Source organism: Lolium perenne, chromosome 1, assembly GCF_019359855.2.
Source record: "Lolium perenne isolate Kyuss_39 chromosome 1, Kyuss_2.0, whole genome shotgun sequence".
NCBI classification, from domain to species: Eukaryota; Viridiplantae; Streptophyta; class Magnoliopsida; order Poales; family Poaceae; genus Lolium; species Lolium perenne.
Genome location: NC_067244.2, coordinates 144,667,536 through 144,687,614, shown reverse-complemented (window position 1 = coordinate 144,687,614; position 20,079 = coordinate 144,667,536).

Below are 20,079 nucleotides of genomic sequence, written 5' to 3'. Positions count from 1 at the left end.
AGATCCAACCAATCATGTGAGCAACCAGTCAGTAGCAAGGCTACTGAGGTCACATCACACTTAGCACCAATTATGAGAAAGCCAAATAGATCACATCACTATCCAGAAATGGATTCAGACTCTAATTGCTTGTAAAAGAATCATGAACAGCAAATTCATATACAAGCAAGTCATTTAAATCATCACTGCATAAGCAGTTCATCAGAATTTAAGTAATACAAGCATGAATTTATCACAGATTCATGCTAAGCATGACAGTAGCATACTGTTAAGCAACCCAATTTAATTCATAGCCACTAGAGCAAGTCTAGATAGCTAAGATGAGCAACAGCACAAGTAAGCAACAGCACAGTGATGCTTGAGCATCAGCATCACCAGATAATTGATTCATATAGCCACAGTATTAGCCAGTAAGCAATCACTGACAATCAATTGATCAAATGGATCAATTATAGCAAGCCAAGTTACACAGAGAGGTTAGCCAACAAGCAAGGAATGATCCAATGGATCATTGGCTTGCAGAGGTAATCTTGAATCATATCACAGGCACCTCTGGCACACACACAAGTGTCACAGATGCATCACAAGTACACCTAGACAAGCAAGCATGATAGACCAGTAAGCATAAGCCAGTCGTAACCAAGCATAGCATGGCATAGTTAGCTATTGAGCAAGCACAGTAGAGCATGGCAAGTGTAGAGCATGCTAGGAGCAGTAGAGAAGCAAGCACAGCATGAACAGCAAGCAAAGCAGCATGTGCCAGTACCAGTAAATGGTAATTGGGCCATGAACTTGCAATTAACAGAAGCACGGGCAATTTGCATAGGAATAGCATGGCTCTGTGTGATCATAGGATCATCAGAGAGCAGCAGAGCATGAGGAGGAAGAAGAACAGTAACGAGGGGAGGCGCACAGAAGAGAAGAGAAGATGCAACACTTACTTGCGCCTGGAAGCAGAGGCTAGGGCATGGCGAGGCAGTGCTCGCGCGGCCCTAACAATGCAAATCCGGGGTAGGCGCCGACGTTACGCCGGCGAACCCAGACACGAACCAGCACCACCGTAGCAGCACCTGAGGCGACGGCACGAGTACTGCAAGCAGCACCCGCGCCAGGTCAACCCCAGGCACGTACTCATCGTCGGCGAGGGCGAGATCTCGCCGGAGTTCGTCGAGGCGATTCTCCACGAGATCCAGATCGGAGGCGATTCGCCAGGAGAGGACGAGAAGGGAGAAACTGCGCGGACAGATCGATAGATCTGCTCGCGGCGGTTCAGGATCGGTTGGTGGCTACCGCGGAGGAGCACGGCGATGGCCGGAGCGAGGCGGCGGCCATGGCGGCGACGCCATCGCCACGGGAGTCGCCAGACGGTTAGGGTTAGACGAGCGAGTGAGAGGGCCGAGTGAGAGTGAGTGAGGTGGGCCACTTCGGCGCCACTGAACCCAAAAGGGGGCCAGCCTTATTGGGCCGTCCCTGGGTTAAGTTATTGGGCTGGGCCCAATAGGGGTCCAGAGGGGTATTTTGATCTTTTACATTTAATAAAAGATCAAAACTTTACCAAATTTTAATAAATCATAAACAACTCTAAAAATCCAATAAAAATTGGATTTATGAATGAAAAATAAATCTTAACAAGAATAAAATATGAAATGGAATTTATGAAACAAATTCAAAATTATGAATTTTTAGAATTTAAATAATAACTTGGAATTTAAAATTATTATTTCCTTGTAATTCAAATTCAAGGAAAAATCTCAAATAAGTTCAAATATTTATTTTCAAACATTTCAAAATGAAATTCTACTAATCCAAGTCATTTCTTTTGAAAGAGGGTATTTTTCCCAGAAAAATACTATACTCCTTTTTATTCCAAAAACTATAGAGTTCACTCTATAATTTCAAATTATTTTGGAATGACTAAGGTAATCATCAAGTAAAATCATTTTACTTTGAATTGTGGTACTTTGTGTGAATCACAAGGATTAATACTTTTAAATCAATTGTAAATTACCGTCAAAGACATAAATCTTAAATACAACCCTAAATTGTAATAACTCATTGGGGTAAAGGGATTCAACATAAAATAATCCATCCATGATTGCATTATTTGGATTTTTATAACATTGTCCTTACCGGACAATGATGCTTCTTGAGAACCCGAGGTCCAGGTTCCATCAAGCGCATTGAAGCGCACTATCTCGCAGTCCACAGGCAAGTTCACCCTTGCTCATGTCAATTTGATTATTTTCTACTACTTTAATGCAAAGCTATATACTTATCATTCCTGCATCGCAAATGAAATGTTATTTTCCAACTATGAATATGACTATGTGGCTGGCAATGGAACCATGGTATGTGTTGATATGGTGGAGGTTCCATTGCAATGGGTTATATCACCCTAGGATTAATTACCAATGCCGTCCAGTGATTCTAGCGCCGTACAAACCGCGTTGACCATGAGATCTATAATGGCTCTGGGAAGCCAAAGATCTTTTCCCTTACGCACGCCAACGGATTGGTAGAGCCGGCGGGGTCTTTGGAGGCACTGCCGTAGGTTGGGATAGCCTTTTAAATCCCCATCCATTAGTGATGATGGCTCTACGATCTATGAAGGATTGTCCAAAGTACACCATGAGTAAAGCCGTATTATCGGGGGAAGTCTACTGGAGGTGTGCGGGTGGACAAAAGGGTGGGTTTGCAGTCGCGGAGAAGGCGGTGTGGGCTTGGATCTTTATACCTGGCCTCACACCAAAGGAAGTGTGAACGGGGGCAAGTCCCTGCGGATGGCAAAAAGGGTGAGATCTCTTGTGGGAAAAGTAACGCACCTCTGCAGAGTGTATCAAATTGTGGCTGTCACTCCTTGTTCCGGGAAGGGAATCTGCGAACGCAGCGGGCAGAAAGGAACTCCACGAAGTTCTAGTCAACCTGTGAAGACTGACGGGCATAGTTTTCATAATAAAAGCAACCTTTTGAAGAAATGATTTCAAAAACATGCATTGACCTGCGATTTCCTGATCAATGGTCGTAGCTAGTGCATCAAACACCTTTTTATTCTTTTAGAACTTGCTGAGTACCTCTGTACTCACTTTCTTTCGACACCCTTGCTAGACTGTGATCCGGAAGTGGAGGCTATCAACGATGGAGCACCAGAAGGAAGCTACGAGCTGGTCTACGAAGAACCTGATCTTACCGGCGGAGTGGAAGGCGTAGACTATGGAATAGTCTACGGACCAGATGACACGGAGGTGGAGGAGTAGTGACATACCCTAGCATCATAGAGCCGAGCAACGTAGAACTTACCTAAATAAGTTGTTGAGCTCTTTATATTTGTTATGAGTTGTAATCGTACTTAAGTAGTATCTTAGGGTGTTCTCATAGGACCTGTGAGAATACCAACTTGTTAAGACAATGTTTGTAATAAAGTATGGAGTGTTATGACCTGCAATGTTTCTGTTGTACCACTCTGAGGGATATGGCAATTTGTGAGGAAGCCCCTTCACAAAGATCATATCAACGACTTGTATACTACAACATGCAGTGGTATGCTGGGTCACCGCAGCTGGTATCAGAGCAAATGTTGCGACCTTAGGTTGGAAAAAAACCTAGTATAGGGAAGAAACCTGTAGGAGTCTAGTAGAAATAGTAAAGGATTCTCTAGAAGTATGGTGATTATTCACTTGAGAATAGCAAAACCATATATTTTAGTGCGATAATTCTTTATTATAGCTATTATGATGCATTATCATTACTAATATTCTGCTTTTGTATATAGCCATAATGGCGAACACTTTTCCTAAGAGGACTTTGAGGAAGGTTGAGGGTTGGCTCGGTGATTATGATGGACCAATAACAGCTCTCGTGTGTGGGATGCTGAAGGAACTTCATTGCGATCCACGGATACCTGTTATCAAGTATACTTACTATGATGGGGAAATCCTAGCCAAGTGCAGAGTATCGGTCCAACTACCGGAAAAACTGCCGATGAGTCGTATAATGCCATACGGAGAAGCCAAAACTATCACCACAGCTTACCATATGGGCCTATTCAAGGCAATCCTTGAGATAAGGCAGCACAAGTCAGTAGAACTGCTATGTTCAGAGTTTTCTCATATACCTCATGCCGAGGAAGATGAGGATCCCACTCTGAATCATTTGGTGTTAGCACAGAGAAGTCCTGAAGGCTGCGACACGGCACATGGATAGCTGTAAGTCTTTATTGACCACGATGTACCTTTTACACATGAAGATGAGAGGTGAGATTGACCACATGCTAGCTGAGTTCACGGACCCTGATAAAGTCCAAACTCGGATGCGTGATTTGAGGGCACAACCACAACATACTACACCTTTCTTTAACCCAAACAGCGATGTAGATTTGAGTGACCAGTGGTCCAAGAGAAATCCACTTACAAGAGATCCACTTACACCTAACTTTGTCCCGCACTATCCACACGTGTCAGCATCGTATGATACTGGATATGGGGGAGACCATTCATGGAACATAAACTGCTCGGAGTCACCGATCGAGAACTCGACGGGTTGGCGTTTCGGGGAACCTTTCGGAGATGAGGAGGAGCCAATTCCATGTGATACAGGAGATGAGAGTAATGCGGTTAACCAGAATGTTAACCAAAGCTTTGAGCAGAAAGAGGAAGACACCAACTCCATTTCTTTAGATTTGGAGATGGGATTACCCAAAACATCCCAGTACGTCGTAGGTGAGAGTTCTGGAACAAAGAAAAAGAAGAAGAAGAAGATGAGGGGTCAAGTGAATAGGAATCCTCCATGGATGACTGGAGAAGAGGAGCTGTATTCCACTGGGGATATGTATGAGTCTTTATCTAGTTACTTTGGCATGACAGATCTCTGTCTCGGCACTTCGTCCGATTCAGACTACATACCTACGGGAAGAACTTTCATTCCGGACGGTCTTCGGAGGACAGACCGCTGTACCGGATGGACCCCAGGGATGTACGCGGAGGCGTGCTATGATGATGAGGAGTAGAGCTCCAAGGAAGAATAAAGTAATCTAGGTGGTATTGTAATAGAACGTATTTTAAATTTCCGTTGGCTTGGGCTTTGAGCCAAATAAGTGGTTTATATGTACCACATGTAATATAAGTTTGTGAGTGTGTTATGTATTATACGGTGTATATACATAATAAATGTTTGTTTTGGATTTGCTTCTTGATTTCATTGTGTGACTAGTTCTGGGCAATGAGTTGAGCTCAGAAAACATTTGCATGGTGTAATTATGAGTAATCGCTCTTTGTTACAGGACTAGGGGGAAATGGCGTTAGTAGAAACCGAAGAGGCTTGCAGAGAGCGGGAAGCCAGAGAGAAAGAGGAGGCAGATGCAGCAGCTAGAGCAGAAAACGCACCACCACCACCACACCCAATGTTGCACCCAGACTTCCAACAGTATATGAGGTCAATGGAGGAGGATAGGAGGCGTTACCAGGAAAGCCAGAGCAAAAACATGCAGGATTTCTTTACCCATGTCATTAATGATAGGGGTAATGAAGGCAAGGGAGTAACTCTATCGGACTTCCAAAATGCAAGACCACTACCATTTACATCAGCTCCAGAACCAATGGACGCTGAAGATTGGCTCATGGATACTGAACGGAAATTGAAGACCGTTGGTTGCAACGATGAGGAGAAGATCAGATATACCACTTATCTGTTGTCAGGACCAGCAGCATCATGGTGGGAGAACCTTGTAGCAGTACACCCTCCAGATAAGGTATTCACCTGGGAGGAGTTCAAGAAGAAGTTTCGGGATGCTCATGTTCCGGACAGCGTGGTGGAATTGAAGAAGAGGGAGTTTGAAGAACTAAGACAGAATACTGCACCAATCATGCAGTATGTTCGGGATTTCAATAGGTTATCCAGGTATGCACCTGAGGATGTAGATACCGAGGAGAAGCGGAAGAAGCGGTTCATGAAAGGCATGAATCCATACATGAAGATTCAACTGAGGTTGGCACGGACTACGGAATTCCAGGAACTGATTGACTCGGCAATCACTTTCGAGGATGATTACCGGCAAGTCCAAGAGGACAGGAGGAAGAGGGCTCGTATAGAGCCAAGGAAGTACCCAATCAGTAAACCAACACCTGATCGGAGTTTCAAACCCCGATACAGACCTACTACTGGTAACCAATACAACCGGGGAGGTCAGAGTCAGAACCCAATCAACCAAATCATCTGCAACAATTGTGGCCTAAAGGGTCATTTGCAGAAGGACTGTCAGAAACCCAGAATCATCTGCTATGGTTGTGGAAAGGAAGGACACATCAAGCCGGAGTGTCCAAACAAGTCATCTTGGAGCGGACAGAGCTCTGGAGGACGAGGTGGAAACAACAACAACAACAACCGCAACAACAACAACAACAACCGCAACTACAACAACAACAACAATAAGAGGGGAAAGCCTTATGGAAAGCTGAATTGCACATCTTTGGAACAAGCGGAAGAGTCGGATCAAACAGTCTTAGGTACGCTAAGCATTCTTACTCATCCTGGCAAAGTATTATTTGATACTGGAGCAACCACATCATTTCTTGCATTGGAGTTTGTGGAAAAGTTCGGGCTTAGATGTTCTAAGTTAGAAACCCCTATAACTGTTCTATCCGCGGGGGGGACGATCTTAGTAACCCACGTGAAAGAAGCACAAGTCCTAACCATATGTGACTATGTGTATTTCGCGGACCTATTCATCATACCCATGAAGGACATATCAGTCATCTTAGGGATGGATTGGTTGACAGAAAATGGAGCGGTGATTAACTGTGGAGACAAAACAGTATCACTTCGCAACTCCATAGGAGGTCGAATAGTGTTCCAAGGAGATAAGTACAGTGAGTTGGAGATCGGATTGGAACTCAATAGCTTGAAGGAAGTGAGAATTGAAGATATTCCTGTAGTGAATGAGTTTAGGGATGTATTTCCTAAGGAACTACCGGGAATGCCACCCGATAGAGAGATAGAATTCACAATCGATCTGATTCCAGGCACAGCACCAATAGCACAACCACCATATAAGATGGGGCCAAAGGAGTTAGTGGAGCTGAAAGCTCAGATAGATGAACTGGAACAGAAGGGATTTATTCAAGAAAGTGTGTCACCATGGGGTACACCAGTTATTTTTGTGGATAAAAGAGATGGAGGAAAGAGAATGTGTGGAGATTACAGAAATTTGAACAATGTAACCATCAAGAACAAGTATCCTTTACCTAGAATTCAAGACCTTTTTGATCAAGTTCAAGGAGCGGGAGTCTTCTCAAAGATAGATTTAAGGTCAGGATACCATCAAATCAAGATCAAGAAGGAGGATGTACCAAAAACAGCGTTTGTATCAAGGTATGGACACCATGAATACTTGGTTGTACCATTTGGACTAACAAATGCACCAGCAATTTTCATGAATTTGATGAACAAGATATTCATGAAGTACTTGGACAAGTTTGTGATAGTGTTCATAGATGATATTCTAATCTATTCCAAAGATAAAGAAGAACATGCCAAGCATTTGAAGATAGTTCTGCAAACTTTGAGGGAACATCAGCTATATGCGAAGTTCAGCAAGTGCAAATTTTGGTTAGATAGTGTTGAATTTCTTGGACATGTTATAACCAAAGAAGGCATAGCGGTGAATCCAAGCAAGGTTCAGTCCGTATTGGAATGGAAATCACCTAAAAATGCTAAGGAGATACGAGGATTTCTTGGTATGGCAGGCTACTATCGGAGATTCATAGAGGGATTTTCGAAGATTGCAGGACCAATGACCAAGTTACTCAAGAAAAATACTCCATTTGTATGGACTGATGAGTGTGAAGCCAGCTTCCAAACACTCAAAGATAAGTTAACCACAGCACCGGTATTAGCAGTTCCTGAACCTGGAAAGGATTATACGGTGTATTGTGATGCTTCCAAGAATGGACTTGGATGTGTTCTTATGCAAGATCGGAAGGTAATAGCTTATGGATCAAGACAGTTGAAACCACATGAACACAACTACCCAGTACATGATCTCGAGTTAGCGGCAGTTGTATATGCTTTGAAGAGTTGGAGACAATTTCTATATGGATCCAAGTGTGAGTTATACACCGATCACAAAAGTTTGAAATATTTCATCACCCAGAAAGAATTAAACATGAGACAGAAGAGATGGTTGGAGTTGATTAAGGATTACGACCTTAAGATCAACTATACACCAGGCAAGGCTAATGTAGTAGCAGATGCCCTAAGTAGGAAGAGTACGGAGAATCAACCTACAGAATGGGAGATTCCAAAGGAACTTCGGAAAGAGTTAGAAGATGCTCAGATTTTGTTTATTCAAGGTGATGTCAAAGGAAGTATAGCAACCATGAGGATTATGGATGAGATGTACTCAGACTTGAAATATGAGATTATCCGAAAGCAAGCGGATGATTTGTTCATCCAAGAGGAAATCAAGAGGATTGGCGAAGGAAGACCATCGGAATTCCATCTAAGGGATTTTAATTCATTATACTTCCAGAAAAGGATCTGTGTACCAGATGATCCAGAAGTGAAGTCAATCATATTAAAAGAAGCACATGAAACCCCTTATTCCATACATCCGGGAAGTACTAAGATGTATATGGATTTGAAGGAGATGTTCTGGTGGAACAACATGAAAAGAGAAATAGCACAATATGTCTCGGAATGTCATACATGTCAACGAGTGAAGGCAGAGCATCAGAGTCCTGCGGGATTACTCAAACCACTAGAGATACCGGAATGGAAATGGGATGAAATAGGAATGGATTTTGTTACTGGTCTACCAATGACTAGTAAGAAGAAGGATATGATATGGGTAATAGTGGACAGACTTACCAAGAGTGCTCATTTCATAGCCGTAAACACAAAAGATACTGCAGAAAAGCTTGTGGATATATATGTGAAGGAAATTGTGAGTAAGCATGGAGTACCAAAGAAGATAGTCTCAGATAGAGGTTCGATTTTCACATCAGCATTCTGGAAACAACTACAAGAATCTTTGGGATCCAAGTTGGATTTCAGTACAGCATATCATCCACAAACCGGAGGACAAACCGAAAGAACCAATCAGATACTTGAGGACATCCTTAGAGCTTGTGCTCTGAACTTTGGAGGCTCATGGGAGGACCATTTACCTTTAGCAGAGTTCTCATATAACAATAGTTATCAGAGTAGCATCCAGATGGCACCGTACGAAGCATTGTACGGAAGGAAGTGTAGATCACCAATTTGTTGGTATGAAACCGGAGAGAACAAGGAATTTACACCGGACTACATCAAGGAGAGACAAGACGTCATCGAGGTGATCCGGGATAGACTCAAAATAGCCCAGAGTCGTCAGAAGAGTTACGCTGACTTAAAGAGAAGAGATTGGGAACCGAAAGTGGGAGACATGGTTTATCTGAAGGTTAGCCCAATGAAAGGACTTAAGAGGTTCGGAGTGAAAGGAAAGTTAAGCCCTCGATATATTGGACCATTTAAGATAATCAGTCAGAATCGAGGAACAGCTTTTGAGTTGGAGTTACCGGCACAACTAAGTCAAGTTCATAATGTATTTCATGTATCACAACTCAGAAAGTGTTTGAAGGCACCGGACGATCCTATCACATATGAAGAAATAGAATTGCAATCTGACCTAACTTATGTAGAAAGACCAGAAAAGATTTTAGAAGTACAGTGGAAGAAGTTAAGGAACAGGGCAATCAAATACTGTAAAGTGCAATGGCAACATCATCCTGAGCGAGAAGCAACTTGGGAGACGGAAGAAGAATTAAGGAAGTCTTACCCCGAGATGTTCAGGTACCAATCTTAACTTCGGGACGAAGTTTCTGTTAAGGGGGAGAGGCTGTAATAACCCAGAACATAGGAACAACGAAGGGTAGATTTAGAAATGGGATGTGCATTTCATCGTAAAACGGGGGAAATTTTCGCGATTTATTACAACTAAACCTAAGAGGGATCGAGGTTCTCTCTCATTTTGCACTTAGGGTTAGGCAATGTGAGTTAGGGAAATTTCGACATGATCTCTTTTGTATCTTGTTGATTTGGGGAATTGATTTCATTTGACAAGTGTTAATACATTTAACAATAAGCATTGAACAATATAAAATGGAATTCATAATTTAAACAACTTATGAATTCAAACAACTTTGAATTTCAAAGTGAATCATAAATACAATGTTTATTCCAGAATATAAATGTTACATAAATCAAAAGCTCATAAACAAAAACTTGGGCTTTATTGATATCACAACACAGATTACATTGTCTTTACAATATTCTTGATACAAGAATTGATAAATAATAAACAGAAATGAAAATAAAGATTACAATATTATTCCTAAACTAAAACCTAGACTATATGACTTGAAGTATTTCTTCATGGTCATGTCCATCTTCAAAACCTGCAAAACAAAGAACCAACACTAGCCAGAATGTTAGTGTTAGTCAAATAATTCAGTTTGGACAGAACCAAGTGACATGCACACTTGTGCTTGTCCAAAACCAGGGACAGCACAAGATAAGGGCAGCAGCAGACCAAACCTGAGCACCACCAGGGCTCAAGTTTCAGCATATGAGAGCACACAGCTCAAGTGTGCTGGGCAGCAACAGCAAGGCCATGCAACAGATTAGTCACCAAGCAAGCCAGGCTTGTGTGTCAATGCAGGGATAGAAGCAGGGTTCATATAAAAGGGGCACAAACCCTAGAAATCATAACCAGTCGACCAGATAAAGATTCACCAGGTAAGGGTGAAGCAAGAACAAGCTCAGTTCATCCAGTTCTTGAGCAAGAACAGAACCAACACACACAACCACTTAAGCCACCAGAAATCATGGTGACCTAGAAGATCATCCAAGATCTGGAGGTGAAGGGCTGTGAACAAACCCAAGTCTGCATCAACAAAACATTTCTTTCTAGGAGCTGGAACAAGGTATACCTAGTTCCTGGAAAAGATCCAATGGATCTAATCCATCATATGCATGACATAGTCATGGGGTTGAGCAGATGCTCAACAGGGTGAGTCATCACTTGGTTTTCACCAAGGATCATTGCTAGTCTAAAAAGCCACCAAAATAGAAACCATCCAGATACAGATCTTGTGCACAGAAGCAAGATCTGATGCACAGATAGCACCAGTAGATGAGTTACAATAAATAGCAGCTAATATAGACTACACAGAAAATCCTAGGCACATAACCATCAGTAAAACCCTAGATTTCTTCACAGGCAAGCATATTGGCATTCATAGTTAGTATGATCCCCAAATATGCAAGCAAAGTTGAGTAGCCAACAAGATCCAACCAATCATGTGATCAACCAGTCAGTAGCAAGGCTACTGAGGTCACATCACACTTAGCACCAATTATGAGAAAGCCAAATAGATCACATCACTATCCAGAAATGGATTCAGACTCTAATTGCTTGTAAAAGAATCATGAACAGCAAATTCATATACAAGCAAGTCATTTAAATCATCACTGCATAAGCAGTTCATCAGAATTTAAGTAATACAAGCATGAATTTATCACAGATTCATGCTAAGCATGACAGTAGCATACTGTTAAGCAACCCAATTTAATTCATAGCCACTAGAGCAAGTCTAGATAGCTAAGATGAGCAACAGCACAAGTAAGCAACAGCACAGTGATGCTTGAGCATCAGCATCACCAGATAATTGATTCATATAGCCACAGTATTAGCCAGTAAGCAATCACTGACAATCAATTGATCAAATGGATCAATTATAGCAAGCTAAGTTACACAGAGAGGTTAGCCAACAAGCAAGGAATGATCCAATGGATCATTGGCTTGCAGAGGTAGTACTGAATCATATCACAGGCACCTCTGGCACACACACAAGTGTCACAGATGCATCACAAGTACACCTAGACAAGCAAGCATGATAGACCAGTAAGCATAAGCCAGTCGTAACCAAGCATAGCATGGCATAGTTAGCTATTGAGCAAGCACAGTAGAGCATGGCAAGTGTAGAGCATGCTAGGAGCAGCAGAGAAGCAAGCACAGCATGAACAGCAAGCAAAGCAGCATGTGCCAGTACCAGTAAATGGTAATTGGGCCATGAACTTGCAATTAACAGAAGCACGGGCAATTTGCATAGGAATAGCATGGCTCTGTGTGATCATAGGATCATCAGAGAGCAGCAGAGCATGAGGAGGAAGAAGAACAGTAACGAGGGGAGGCGCACAGAAGAGAAGAGAAGATGCAACACTTACTTGCACCTGGAAGCAGAGGCTAGGGCATGGCGAGGCAGTGCTCGCGCGGCCCTAACAGCTGCAAATCCAGGGTAGGCGCCGACGTTACGCCGGCGAACCCAGACACGAACCAGCACCACCGTAGCAGCACCTGAGGCGACGGCACGAGTACTGCAAGCAGCACCCGCGCCAGGTCAACCCCAGGCACGTACTCATCGCTCGCCCTCGCCGGAGTTCGTCGAGGCGATTCTCCACGAGATCCAGATCGGAGGCGATTCGCCAGGAGAGGACGAGAAGGGAGAAACTGCGCGGACAGATCGATAGATCTGCTCGCGGCGGTTCAGGATCGGTTGGTGGCTACCGTGGAGGAGCACGGCGATGGCCGGAGCGAGGCGGCGGCCATGGCGGCGACGCCATCGCCACGGGAGTCGCCAGACGGTTAGGGTTAGACGAGCGAGTGAGAGGGCCGAGTGAGAGTGAGTGAGGTGGGCCACTTCGGCGCCACCGAACCCAAAAGGGGGCCAGCCTTATTGGGCCGTCCCTGGGTTAAGTTATTGGGCTGGGCCCAATAGGGGTCCAGAGGGGTATTTTGATCTTTTACATTTAATAAAAGATCAAAACTTTACCAAATTTTAATAAATCATAAACAACTCTAAAAATCCAATAAAAATTGGATTTATGAATGAAAAATAAATCTTAACAAGAATAAAATATGAAATGGAATTTATGAAACAAATTCAAAATTATGAATTTTTAGAATTTAAATAATAACTTGGAATTTAAAATTATTATTTCCTTGTAATTCAAATTCAAGGAAAAATCTCAAATAAGTTCAAATATTTATTTTCAAACATTTCAAAATGAAATTCTACTAATCCAAGTCATTTCTTTTGAAAGAGGGTATTTTTCCCAGAAAAATACTATACTCCTTTTTATTCCAAAAACTATAGAGTTCACTCTATAATTTCAAATTATTTTGGAATGACTAAGGTAATCATCAAGTAAAATCATTTTACTTTGAATTGTGGTACTTTGTGTGAATCACAAGGATTAATACTTTTAAATCAATTGTAAATTACCGTCAAAGACATAAATCTTAAATACAACCCTAAATTGTAATAACTCATTGGGGTAAAGGGATTCAACATAAAATAATCCATCCATGATTGCATTATTTGGATTTTTATAACATTGTCCTTACCGGACAATGATGCTTCTTACAGAACCCGAGGTCCAGGTTCCATCAACTGCATTGAACTGCACTATCTCGCAGTCCACAGGCAAGTTCACCCTTGCTCATGTCAATTTGATTATTTTCTACTACTTTAATGCAAAGCTATATACTTATCATTCCTGCATCGCAAATGAAATGTTATTTTCCAACTATGAATATGACTATGTGGCTGGCAATGGAACCATGGTATGTGTTGATATGGTGGAGGTTCCATTGCAATGGGTTATATCACCCTAGGATTAATTACCAATGCCGTCCAGTGATTCTAGCGCCGTACAAACCGCGTTGACCATGAGATCTATAATGGCTCTGGGGAAGCCAGCTGTATCTTTTCCCTTCTGCACGCCAACGGATTGGTAGAGCCGGCGGGGTGCTGGAGGCACTGCCGTAGGTTGGGATAGCCTTTTAAATCCCCATCCATTAGTGATGATGGCTCTACGATCTATGAAGGATTGTCCAAAGTACACCATGAGTAAAGCCGTATTATCGGGGGAAGTCTACTGGAGGTGTGCGGGTGGACAAAAGGGTGGGTTTGCAGTCGCGGAGAAGGCGGTGTGGGCTTGGATCTTTATACCTGGCCTCACACCAAAGGAAGTGTGAACGGGGGCAAGTCCCTGCGGATGGCAAAAAGGGTGAGATCTCTTGTGGGAAAAGTAACGCACCTCTGCAGAGTGTATCAAATTGTGGCTGTCACTCCTTGTTCCGGGAAGGGAAGCTATGACAGCGGCAGGAAAGGAACTCCACGAAGTTCTAGTCAACCTGTGAAGACTGACGGGCATAGTTTTCATAATAAAAGCAACCTTTTGAAGAAATGATTTCAAAAACATGCATTGACCTGCGATTTCCTGATCAATGGTCGTAGCTAGTGCATCAAACACCTTTTTATTCTTTTAGAACTTGCTGAGTACCTCTGTACTCACTTTCTTTCGACACCCTTGCTAGACTGTGATCCGGAAGTGGAGGCTATCAACGATGGAGCACCAGAAGGAAGCTACGAGCTGGTCTACGAAGAACCTGATCTTACCGGCGGAGTGGAAGGCGTAGACTATGGAATAGTCTACGGACCAGATGACACGGAGGTGGAGGAGTAGTGACATACCCTAGCATCATAGAGCCGAGCAACGTAGAACTTACCTAAATAAGTTGTTGAGCTCTTTATATTTGTTATGAGTTGTAATCGTACTTAAGTAGTATCTTAGGGTGTTCTCATAGGACCTGTGAGAATACCAACTTGTTAAGACAATGTTTGTAATAAAGTATGGAGTGTTATGACCTGCAATGTTTCTGTTGTACCACTCTGAGGGATATGGCAATTTGTGAGGAAGCCCCTTCACAAAGATCATATCAACGACTTGTATACTACAACATGCAGTGGTATGCTGGGTCACCGCAGCTGGTATCAGAGCAAATGTTGCGACCTTAGGTTGGAAAAAAAACCTAGTATAGGGAAGAAACCTGTAGGAGTCTAGTAGAAATAGTAAAGGATTCTCTAGAAGTATGGTGATTATTCACTTGAGAATAGCAAAACCATATATTTTAGTGCGATAATTCTTTATTATAGCTATTATGATGCATTATCATTACTAATATTCTGCTTTTGTATACAGCCATAATGGCGAACACTTTTCCTAAGAGGACTTTGAGGAAGGTTGAGGGTTGGCTCGGTGATTATGATGGACCAATAACAGCTCTCCTGTGTGGGATGCTGAAGGAACTTCATTGCGATCCACGGATACCTGTTATCAAGTATACTTACTATGATGGGGAAATCCTAGCCAAGTGCAGAGTATCGGTCCAACTACCGAAAAAGCTGTGATGAGTCGTATAATGCCATACGGAGAAGCCAAAACTATCACCACAGCTTACCATATGGGCCTATTCAAGGCAATCCTTGAGATAAGGCAGCACAAGTCAGTAGAACTGCTATGTTCAGAGTTTTCTCATATACCTCATGCCGAGGAAGATGAGGATCCCACACTGAATCATTTGGTGTTAGCACACAGAAGTCCTGAAGCTGCAGCACATCACATGGATAGCTGTAAGTCTTTATTGACCACGATGTACCTTTTACACATGAAGATGAGAGGTGAGATTGACCACATGCTAGCTGAGTTCACGGACCCTGATAAAGTCCAAACTCGGATGCGTGATTTGAGGGCACAACCACAACATACTACACCTTTCTTTAACCCAGACAGCGATGTAGATTTGAGTGACCAGTGGTCCAAGAGAAATCCACTTACAAGAGATCCACTTACACCTAACTTTGTCCCGCACTATCCACACGTGTCAGCATCGTATGATACTGGATATGGGGGAGACCATTCATGGAACATAAACTGCTCGGAGTCACCGATCGAGAACTCGATGGGTTGGCGTTTCGGGGAACCTTTCGGAGATGAGGAGGAGCCAATTCCATGTGATACAGGAGATGAGAGTAATGCGGTTAACCAGAATGTTAACCAAAGCTTTGAGCAGAAAGAGGAAGACACCAACTCCATTTCTTTAGATTTGGAGATGGGATTACCCAAAACATCCCAGTACGTCATAGGTGAGAGTTCTGGAACAAAGAAAAAGAAGAAGAAGAAGATGAGGGGTCAAGTGAATAGGAATCCTCCATGGATGACTGGAGAAGAGGAGCTGTATTCCACTGGGGATATGTATGAGTCTTTATCTAGTTACTTTGGCATGACAGATCTCTGTCTCGGCACTTCATCCGATTCAGACTACATACCTACGGGAAGAACTTTCATTCCGGACGGTCTTCGGAGGACAGACCGCTGTACCGGATGGACCCCAGGGATGTACGTGGAGGCGAGCTATGATGATGAGGAGTAGAGCTCCAAGGAAGAATAAAGTAATCTAGGAGTAGAGCTCAACAACTTATTTAGGTAAGTTCTACGCTGCTCGGCTCTATGATGCTAGGGTATGTCACTACTCCTCCACCTCCGTGTCATCTGGTCCGTAGACTATCTCATAGTCTACGCCTTCCACTCCGCCGGTAAGATCAGGTTCTTCGTAGACCAGCTCGTAGCTTCCTTCGGGTGCTCCATCGTTGATAGTCTCCACTTCCAGATCACAGTCTAGCAAGGGTGTCGAAAGAAAGTGAGTACAGAGGTACTCAGCAAGTTCTAAAAGAATAAAAGGTGTTTGATGCACTAGCTACGACCATTTATCAGGAAATCGCAGGTCAATGCATGTTTTGAAAACATTTCTTCAAAAGGTTGCTTTTATTATGAAAACTATGCCCGTCAGTCTTCACAGGTTGACCAGAACTTCGTGGAGTTCCTTTCCTGCCGCGTTCGCAGTTCCCTTCCCGGAACAAGGAGTGACAGCCACAATTTGATACACTCTGCAGAGGTGCGTTACTTTTCCCACAAGAGATCTCACCCTTTTTGCCATCCGCAGGGACTTGCCCCCGTTCACACTTCCTTTGGTGTGAGGCCAGGTATAAAGATCCAAGCCCACACCGCCTTCTCCGCGACTGCAAACCCACCCTTTTGTCCACCCGCACACTGATACGTCTCCGACGTATCGATAATTTCTTATGTTCCATGCCACATTATTGATGTTATCTACATGTTTTATGCACACTTTATGTCATATTCGTGCATTTTCTGGAACTAACCTATTAACAAGATGCCGAAGTGCCAGTTCCTGTTTTCTGCTGTTTTTGGTTTCAGAAATCCTAGTAACGAAATATTCTCGGAATCGGACGAAATCAACGCCCAGGTTCGTAGTTTACCCGGAAGCATCCCGAACTCACGAGACCCGCCAGAGAAGGGTGGCAGGGCCACCACACCACACCCCGGCGCGGCCTAGGGGGGGGCGCGCCCCCCTAGGGTGTGGGCCCCCCTTCGACCTTCCTGCGCCGCCTCTCCGCCTATAAAAAGCCCCTGGATCAGAAAACCCTACACCAATCGACGAAACCCACGAAAACCTTCCAGAGCCGCCGCCATCGCGAAGCCAAGATCTGGGGGACAGGATCTCTGTTCCGGCACGCTGCCGGAGCGGGGAAGTGCCCCCGGAAGGCTTCTCCATCCACACCGCTGCCATCTCCACCGCCATCTTCATCACCGCTGCTGCTCCCATGAGGAGGGAGTAGTTCTCCATCGAGGCTCGGGGCTGTACCGGTAGCTATGTGGTTAATCTCTCTCCATGTACTTCAATACAATGATCTCATGAGCTGCTTTACATGATTGAGATTCATATGAGTTTTGTATCACTACTATCTATGTGCTACTCTAGCAAAGTTATTAAAGTAGTTCTATTCCTCCTGCACGTGTGTAAAGGTGACAGTGTGTGCACCGTGTTAGTACTTGGTTTGTGCTATGATCATGATCTCTTGTAGATTATGGAGTTAATTATTGCTATGATATTATTGATGTGATCTATTCCTCCTACATATGCATGAAGGTGACAGTGTGCATGCTATGCTAGTACTCGGTTTAGTCTGTTGATCTATCTTACACTTAAGGTTACTTAAACATGAGCATTATTGTGGAGCTTGTTAACTCCGGCATTGAGGGTTCGTGTAATCCTACGCAATGTGTTCATCATCCAACAAAAGTGTAGAGTATGCATTTATCTATTCTGTTATGTGATCAATATTGAGAGTGTCCACTAGTGAAAGTGTAATCCCTAGGCCTTGTTCCTAAATACTGCTGCGTTACTACTGCTTGTTTCTTGTTTCTTTGCGTTACTCTTCTTGCAATACCACCACCATCAACTACACGCCAAGCACTTTTACGGCACCGTTGCTACCGCTCATATATATTTATACCACCTGTATTTCACTATCTCTTCGCCGAACTAGTGCACCTATTAGGTGTGTTGGGGACACAAGAGACTTCTTGCTTTGTGGTTGCGGGGTTGCATGAGAGGGATATCTTTGACCTCTTCCTCCACGAGTTCGATAAACCTTGGGTATCCACTTAAGGGAAACTTGTCACTGTTCTACAAACCTCTGCTCTTGGAGGCCCAACACTGTCTACAGGAAAGGAGGGGGAACGTAGACATCAAGCACTTTTCTGGCGCCGTTGCCGGGGAGGAAAGGTAAAAGGCACTCATACTACGGTCCCAGGTGAAGTATTTTTCTGTTGCCGTCGTGTGTGTGCTCGAAGCTATTTCCTTTAGATCCTGCAATTGCAACTTTTTGTTTCTTGTTTACACTAGTTTGGCATAATGGACAACAATGAGCTTCTTGTTCTATTTCCTGATTTAAAACATGGATTGTTTGATGCGAAAATTAAAAAACCTATGAAATCTTATTTGCATGCTGGTAGTAATATTAGTATGAACGCTTTGAACACCATTGTTGACAATAATATAGAAAGTTCTAAGCTTGGGGAAGCTGGTTTTCATGATATTTTTAGTCCCCCAAGCATTGAGGAGAAAATTTTCTTTGATGATACTTTGCCTCCTATTTATGATGATAATGATAGTGGTCTTTTGGTGCCACCTACTATGGAGAGTAAATTTTGTTGTGATTATACTATGCCTCCTATATTTGATAATGAGAATAATAATGATAGCTACTTTGTTGAATTTGCTCCCACTACAACTAATAAAATTGATTATGCCTATGTGGAGAGTAATTATTTTATGCATGAGACTCATGATAAGAATGCTTTATGTGATAGTTATATTGTTGAGTTTGCTCATGTTGCTACTGAAAATTATTATGAGAGAGGAAAATATGGTTGTAGAAATTTTCATGTTACTAAAATACCTCTCTATGTGCTGAAATTTTTCAAGCTACACTTGTTTTATCTTCCTATGCTTGTTACTTTGCTCTTCGTGAACTTGTTTATTTACAAGATTCCTATGCATAGGAAGCATGTTAGGCTTAAATGTGTTTTGTACTTGCCTCTTGATGCTCTCTTTTTCTTCAAATACTATTTCTTGTGAGTGCATCATTAAAACTGCTGAGCCCATCTTAATGGCTATAAAGAAAAGAACTTCTTGGGAGATAACCCATGTGTTATTTTGCTACAGTACCTTGTTTTATATTTGTGTCTTGGAAGTTGTTTACTACTGTAGCAACCTCTCCTTATCTTAGTTTTGTGTTTTGTTGTGCCAAGTAAAGTCTTTGATAGAAAAGTAAGTACTAGATTTGGATTACTGCACAGTTCCAGATTTCTTTGCTGTCACGAATCTGGGTCTACCTCCCTGTAGGTAGCTCAGAAAATTAAGCCAATTTACGTGCATGATCCTCAGATATGTACGCAACTTTCATTCAATTTGAGCATTTTCATTTGAGCAAGTCTGGTGCCATTTTAAAATTCGTCAATACGAACTGTTCTGTTTTGACAGATTCTGCCTTTTATTTCGCATTGCCTCTTTTGCTATGTTGGATGAATTTCTTTGATCCACTAATATCCAGTAGCATTATGCAATGTCCAGAAGTGTTAAGAATGATTGTGTCACCTCTGAATATGTTAATTTTTATTGTGCACTAACCCTCTAATGAGTTGTTTCGAGTTTGGTGTGGAGGAAGTTTTCAAGGGTCAAGAGAGGAGGATGATATACTATGATCAAGAAGAGTGAAAGCTCTAAGCTTGGGGATGCACCCGGTGGTTCACCCCTGCATATATCAAGAAGACTCA